Source organism: Ricinus communis, chromosome 9 (genome assembly GCF_019578655.1).
Source record: "Ricinus communis isolate WT05 ecotype wild-type chromosome 9, ASM1957865v1, whole genome shotgun sequence".
Taxonomy (NCBI): domain Eukaryota; kingdom Viridiplantae; phylum Streptophyta; class Magnoliopsida; order Malpighiales; family Euphorbiaceae; genus Ricinus; species Ricinus communis.
In genome coordinates, this window is record NC_063264.1 from 7467305 (window position 1) to 7475750 (window position 8446).

The 8446-nt window shown below is 30.0% G+C and overlaps 1 long non-coding RNA gene across 1 annotated transcript; it reads right to left on the reverse strand.

The window, feature by feature from the left end:
* Positions 1-2691: 2691 nt before the first annotated feature.
* On the reverse strand, positions 2692-4426 carry LOC125371048. The gene is made up of 2 exons (XR_007217235.1): positions 4033-4426; positions 2692-2932 (listed from the first exon to the last, which is right to left on the reverse strand). It is a non-coding gene; the product is annotated as an uncharacterized LOC125371048 (long non-coding RNA).
* Between the last annotated feature and the right edge of the window lie 4020 nt (positions 4427-8446).

Consider the following 8446-nt stretch of genomic DNA (forward strand, 5'->3'; position numbering starts at 1 on the left):
CGAATAGATTTTGAACTAAAATTCACAATATCTTCGAGCTCTTAAGCATAATAAATTTAATAAATTAAACTAGTTATTAATTTAATAGAAAATGTCTCATTATAAAAGTTATTACATATTAATTAAAATTTATAATTTTTTATAATAAATACATTTAAATAAATATTTATAAGTTGATAAGTAAAATATAAAATAAAACTAAAAATAATTTAATAATATTAATATATCAATTTATAAACCTGACAAGTCGAGAGGTTTAATTTAGGTTGGTTAATTATACTCAAAAGGATTTAGACAAATTATTATCAATCCAAATTTTGAATAAATTGAAAAAGTTTGTAAGCTGTAGCCTTCTACTTATGCTTCTCATTGAATTTTCAAGAAAGAAAAGATCTCAACTTGTAGTGATAAGAGAAACACATGCGCAAATCTCAAGTCTCAATCTGCTTCATTTGGGTCTAATATCCCCAATTTGCTCTTTAAGATTCTTTTCTCTTTTTAACTGGATTCATCTTAATTTCTCAATATGTAAAGAAATCTGATAATTCATAAGCTTTTCTACTTTTGTTTTGTAGCTTAGATTATGTGGGGAAATGATAGATATAATGAATTTAAATCTAATTTTTAAGAGACCATCAAAGGTGGTAACTGCTATCAATTCAGCTTAATAGGTGCTTTCTGAATTATGGGATATGGATATTTGGAAATTCTCCTATGACATGATTAAGTTCCATATTTTTGTTTCATCCCAAGAAGAAAAGAAAAAGAGTTAGAATTCATAAATTTGTGAAATTAATTGTAAATCTAAATTTTGGATGCTTTGAATAAGGTGAAAGTTAATTTGGAGTTCTATATAATTAAATCTCCGTGGAATTGGTTATAATTAAACTAAATTTTAATAAAATAAATAAAATTTTTAAATAAATTTTATATTAGTAAATCAATATATTTCATAACATTAAAATATCTCTTTTAATTTTGTCATTTTTTTTTTCTCATATCTTTTTTTCTCACATAAAAAATAAATCTTTTAGTGAATTTTAATCAAACATAGTCTTAGTGTTTAAATTCTAGAAAGGACTTACTTTAGTGCAAAAATATACTATATAGTCATAAATACTCGGTTGATTACATGTTATTTACACTTAACACTACTATATAGTATGTCAAACTCCAGAGTTTACTTCTAAATAAGTTTTATTAAAAATTTATCTGTAAATAAAATGAACTCTGCATTAGTAAACTCATTCTTTTGTTGTATTCTCTGAGCCTGAATGTTCTCTGACGATTGCCTTTAGTTGCTCAGTTTTCTAAATACCATCATTATTGTATGTGGCAGAAAAAAACCACAGGAAGAAACTTGCTTATGTAATGGTGTGTCTGTGCATATCTAATGCTGATTCTCCAAGTGTAATCGATATGTTTCCTTTTATTACATTAATATATTGATGAATATATTGCTTTTGCTCCTTGCTATGTGTCAGGGGATGTTACATTACGTCACTTGTTGTTATCTAATGCTGATTCCCGACGAGGACTTGCTGATGCTCATGTACCTGTTCGGGGACTCTACCTGACACCAATTGTTTTTGGGTAGAAACTTGACAGAACAGACTATGATATTGCAGTAGCATAAATTTGAGATCAACTTGTGATCCTCTTTCTGGCAACCCTAACATAAATCAACTCCGGATAAGTGTGGTTGCAGATGGAATGCCTTTCATTTCAGAAGTGATCTTTGCAGTGGTGGGTAAGGCTCTCATCCATAATCTGCTCTGTAGCTAACTAATCTTGACAAGGAATTTAAGTTATGGTTGGGATGGGAGTGTTCATGACGAAGATTCTGGGTTCGCATCTCATGCAATACCCACCAAGGAATATTGCAGGAATTTGGTGTAGGTAATGCATCCTGTGGAGTCTTGAGCTGGATGTAGTTAACAGCAATTAAGATTTGATGGGAGGATTGCCAGATCCATGGGACATGACATGAGAAATTGTATGTCCTCCTAAATATCAAAGCGGCACAAAGTTGATTGACCCAACTAATGTTTTCTTGTTGAGGTAAACAAAAAGTTTCTGGTAGCATGACTTCTATTAGTTCATCAGGCAGGTTCTACTACACATTCTCTTTTTTCTTTTTTGAAGGAATTTGGCTACTCCTGATGTATTGCATTCTGAAAAGCACAAGCACCTGACTCTTTTGAGATGTGTTATTATGTATATAAAGTATTTTATTATTTTTATTTTTAAAAAAATTAGATTGAATAGCAATTTAGCCCCTACTTTTATAAGTAATTTTAGAATTAGCCCTAAAATTAAAATTGTCAATCTAATTAATCCTTAATATTTATAAATATATATAGTTTTTGATTAAATTAACACATACTTAAAATATACATAAAAGAAATTATTGAACTCTATTTATGTGAAATATATAGTTTTATACTGTTATGCTGTTAAAATGTGAATAATTTATATTTGTATTTTAAAAATAGTAATATATATTTATAAATTGGGGTGTCCCCGGGGCTTCATATGTTTTCTATTTTGGATATAGCCATATCAACTGTCTATGTTTCATGCTTCTTATCACGATCCGAGCTGTGGGCCCATGACCTGCACTAGGGAATGGGTAGGCGTAAGGCCACCGAATCCCGTAATAAACCTGACACTCACTGACTTATATAAATCTCATCTAAAAGTATTGATGCCACAATTTATTTTAACCGTTAAATTTTACATATTTAGTTTGGTCTGCCAAAAGAATTAGCTGAGACCTGAAACTACATAGAATTTCAACAGATAAGTCTATTAATTTTACTGCGGAGAATTTAAGATTTTACAAGTTAACATACCAAACCAATTATATCACCCGATGATGAAGGAGTCGGGTTGCTAGATAAAAGCCGCGGGAAGACTAACAATCACAGATCTGAAAAACAGTGAAATTGAGACTGTCAGTATCGAGAGTGAGTTAAAATCATATATCCAAAGAAAAACAGTTATAAACACTTCAATAACACATTTATTTATTTTAAAATAAACATTAAGTCATGCAATAATATTCATGTCATGCCATGCTTAAATAAAAATAAAAATATAACCTTCACATACAACGGGTCGGGATACCTCAGCAGAACCCTACTCTCAACACTAACATATCGACTAATCTCAATACTAACATCTCGACTTTCTCATTCTAACAGAACTGGCGCCCAAAGGGCGAAGCTCGACCAGGGTTCTTAACTCCAGTCTGGTCACTTAAGTTTTCAAATAAGCCGGCGCCCAAAGTACAATGCTCGACCCGGGCAAGCTTAAATTTACCATTTTACCCCTTTTCTATCACTCTCGGATTTATACCGGTACATTCATCAAAATAGTATATTCTACTGCCGTCCTATCCCGAGTAAATACAAAATCGATAAAATCGTAATGCAGAGAAACGAAACATATATAAACTGTACATAACTAAATAATCAAAATATTAATTATTTAATCAGAGATATCATGTAAAATATTAGCATGACACACGTAAGCAAATATAAGACTTTAACTCACAGCTTTGACGACCTCCTAGCTTTGTTCCGATGCCTCGGGTGGAGCAAGCAGAACTGACGGATTTATCTCATCACGAAAAACAATTTATCAACAACGCTGAAACAGTTGACAATTAACCCTAGGTCTAGCTCCCTAGGTCTAGCTCCCTAGGACTAACTGTCTAAGAATCTCGACTCGGGTAAATTCTATCAAAAATTCGGCAGAACCGCCCCTACAATATGGACATTTACACCCCGTAAAACGGGTCCAGGACTGCCATAAAATACTTTAAATATTCAACAATTCATTTTAACGGGAGTCGAATCCCTAAGACTTCATTAATTTCCCGACTCCGCCACACATCCTAAAACACAACCTAAGGCAGACAGTCCGATAAACAAATATTTTAAAACACAATATTTTCTAATGGTCAACACAATTCAATAAGCATATAATTTTACCAAAGAATTCTAAAATCAATGGTCAGAGAATTACCGAGACGCTTGATCGCTCGATCAAGTCGCTTCCAGCTGCTGGAGCCCGATCGAAGATCCGAACACACCAACGGACTCGAAACGATGATCTTTACTTCTGATCTTCCGATCCGACCCCTAATCGTTTGGAGAGATTTACAGACGATCTCGGCCATCGATTTTCAAACGGAGTCCGATCGCCACGAAACCGGTGCCATTGCGAAGCTTGAGCTGAGAGGAGTACGGATATGTCCTTCGATCGTCCATCCCTCATCGGAGCTCGCCAAAAAATGCGGTTGCCACCTACTTTCTCTCTCCACCGCGAACTTCCATCTCTGGTCACCATTCTTGTCGCCGCTGCCGCCAAAAGAAAGCTCACGCCGAGGGGAGTTAATCCCACCCGACTCGGCCTCCAACGCCAATGGGCGTCCGGCCGCTTCCTAATCGTGCGTCTTTTGCCGCTGCCGCTTGACTGCGCTGAGCCGCTTTTACCATCGTCTTGCCCGTGCACCGACGATCGCAGCCCTAAATATTCCTTCTCCCCCGCGCCTTCTCTCTCCCCCGATCTCTTCCTTTCCTTTCTTTTCTTTTCTTTTCTTTTTCCTTCCATATCGACAATTGGTCCCCAAACCTTTCTTTCTTACCATTTAGTCCCTCAACTTTTTTAATTACAACAATTTTGTACTGAAGAAATTCCAATTAACCCATAAACATTTTTTAGCTTTTCAATTAAACCCCTAACTATTTAATTTGGGCCAAATTAGGATTATTGAAAATACACAATTACATATTTACCCTTGCTTTTAAATGTAAAATTACCAAAAAGCCCTTCCCGACACATTTAATTACAAAAATACCAAATATACAAATTTCCATTAAAATCCCATATATTACGAAAATTATACTTTAATCCTTATCCCAAAATAAATTTTCAATTTAGTCCTAAAACACAATTAATTTAATTAATCAGTTTGCTAAATATTTTTCGATTTAAAATTTAACACCACTAGTTAATTAAAATGTCATTTTTCCCAGAAATTATTTTATAAAATATCCTTTACAAATTCTTCCATAACTCTTAATTATAGAATTTAATTTATATATATTCATTTAGGGGAAAATTTGATTAACAAAAAATATAATTTATTTCTCATAGAATTTACTTAATTAATTCCTTAGAAATCAAACTAATAGGATATAGAAAATAACTCCTTTATTTGTCTAGCATTAGAATTTCTATTTAAATCATTCCAATTTAAACCAAATAAAAATAAAATAAAATTTATTTAAATAAAAATTAATTTATTAATTATTATTAATATTATCATTATTAAAAAAATTTCGGGTATTACACTTCTAAGGTTGCATCCAAATGGTTGAATAACATATATTCCGAGTAATTAATACTTGAAAAATAAGAATTAATATATATTTTAAATTTTATAATTATTTAGATGGGCCAAAGTGAATATAACATATCCAGCCTACAGCAGCCAATATAATTCTCGTTTTCCATTTTCAATCAAAAATTAGGCAGCATTTGGTAAAATTTAAAATTAAGTGCTTAATTTTAAATACTGAGATTCTTAAATATTAAATCTTATAAATTTGTTTGATAATTATAACTATTGTAAGTCATTAAAGTCGTTGATTAGACATATATAATATAATAATAACAATGTTTAATATTTAGCCATCAAATATATATTTTAAAATTGTATTAAAAATTAAAAAATTAAAAACAACAATCATATGGTGATTTTTTTATATTATAAATAGACAAAAACAGGAGCACAAAAATGAATAGTAAATATATTAAGGATAATAAGAAAAATAAATAATTTCTGGTTTGCTAGTAATAATATATATATATATATATATATATATAGAGCTAAACGAAATATATAAAAATCACTCTAGTAATGGAAAATATTTAAAAATCAATAGCTTTTCATTTTAAGTAGAAATTTTAAATTAGCTAATTTGACTTACTATTTTAAATGGTTTTTAGTTTAATTGAAATTTTGAAATTGAGTCTATATTATATATATATTTTTAATTTATGAGAGAGTATGTGGACTATACAATAAGAGTGGTCATCCATTTCTAATACAGAAAAGAGAACTCAACCATGAAATATCTCCGTTGAGCAAATGCTTAGACCCAAATATATTTATGTGGTGCTATTTTAAATCATCTTAAAATGAACAAAAGATGGAAATTTTAATTTTAAGTAAATACCCTCTTAGTTAGTGCTGAAACTATATTAAATTTTGTACAGACAAATATGTGGGCACATCCCTCGAACACTATTAAATCATTCAGAAGTTAAGTCTAGGGTAAGTACATTGCATCATTTTTGAATACCTTCAATTTCTAGGTCATCATACCTTTGGTGGGCATATGCAGATTTTGAAACTGAGCTAATGCCATTAGAAAACGTAAGAAAAGAAAACAAATGGGAATCATATTATCTACTTTGCTCAAGTTCAGACAAAACAGAAGACCCTAACACAGCAGGCACGTTTAGCTTGCTGTATTGTATGCATAGCTGGAAAGGGTTTGGGATCAGAAACTCTTTAAGCTTCTTTTGCATCCTACGTTAAAGGGATGTCGGCTCCAATCTGCATCTGCAAAGTGCTTAAAGGATTAATCATATGACCCCACTATCTTTGATTAAAAGGAAGCAAGCACACACAGCCAGCCATGTAAAGAAAAGAACCCAGGATCATGTCGAGGTTTGTTTGCAGGAAACGTATCACCTTTTGCAAATGGGGATTACTTGAAGATTACTCAAATGCCATGTACCTAAATTACGATGGAAAATAGTTCAAGAATCGACGGCTAGATTTATTTAATTCAGTTTAATTAGCATATGTAACTTACTTTTTCATAGAATAATAATATCAACGTTTACTGAATTTTTACATTAATTTTTTTTTAATTACAAAATATTATTTTATTTCATTTTAATCATTTTACTTTAATTGTATTTTTTAATTTAGTCACTTTATAAATGAAAGATTGATACGTAATAAAAGTGAGAAGAAAATAATTAAAATAAATATGATATATCAATATTTTATTAGCAAGATGATTAAATTACAAACAAAATAAAAGTTGAATGATTAAAATTAAATAAGTTAAAATTTTGTGATCAAAAGGAAACTAATTACACAATTTAGTATTTATATTATTATTTCTATTTTTTACTCAATTTTCGGTAAAATGGCCTTTTCTTTTATCTCTTTTTTCTTTGTGTGAAATTTTCAAGAGCTGTAGAATCAATATTTCGAATTTCTATCGCTAATTATCTATTTATTGTTGATTGTTAGACATGGGACCAAATTGATAAGAAAATAAAATTCTTGGACTAGTTAGGCTACTTTAGAATTTTATGGAAATATAAATATTGTGAAAATAGGTATAGGAGCGGCTTCCGAACTTAAGTTAATAGTTTATATGTAAGATAATTTTTACAATATATTAAATATATACAGTGTAATAAATAAATAGATAACATATATAAATATTTTATATTTTAGTATTAAATATTTAATATATATTTAATTATTTAAAATTAATAAATATATTATTATTGATTTATTAATTTAGGGTATACATATATACTTAAATTATGCCTTTTTGTGACAATACTATTGCCTATAACTTTTTTCTTTTTGGGGGGGCTTTGATAATGATTCCCAAAATCCAAAATCAACGCCTGCAATTGGTCGGCAATTACTATATTTTGTAGTGTAGATGGAATTATAAGTTGGTAGCTAGCTAGCCTCCAATTTCTCATCAGAAAGTTGGTGCCACCCTTACCTCAAATGTCGCATTTAGGTCCCGGCAACAGCTTTGCTCCACTGCCCAAATATTGACGGCACTCGTTTTAGATGGGTTTTAAGTTATTGTTTACGCACCATTAATCACATGCACAAGCAATCCAAATATCATTTCTCAAATTTATCATAAGTCTTGTGAAAAGGACGGCATGATCTAATATTATTATGACGCATGGATATTTGTGATCTGATACGATGTCCTATCATAAAATAAAACAAAATAAAATTCGAATTTATTGTATTTAATTTCATTTTCCAACTTTATATTTTTTTCTTTGAAAGCGAATCTCTCGATTCTATATCACTTTAGGCATTTCTTTGTAAGCTTATCTTTTATCTTTTTTTATATTAAAATATAATAAATCGATACTTAAAATTCAGTTCGAATTATAAAAATATTTCTTTTAAGAGTAGAGAGTTTTAAAATTAAATTTTTATTTTTATATTAAATGAGTTTTTAATTTTTATGATTCCAATTTAATAATAACAATTTTTAAATTTTCATAAAAAAGATTATCAATTAGTTTTTAATTTTTACGACTCCGGTTTAATAATGAAAAATCTCAAATTCTAATGAAGAAGATTATC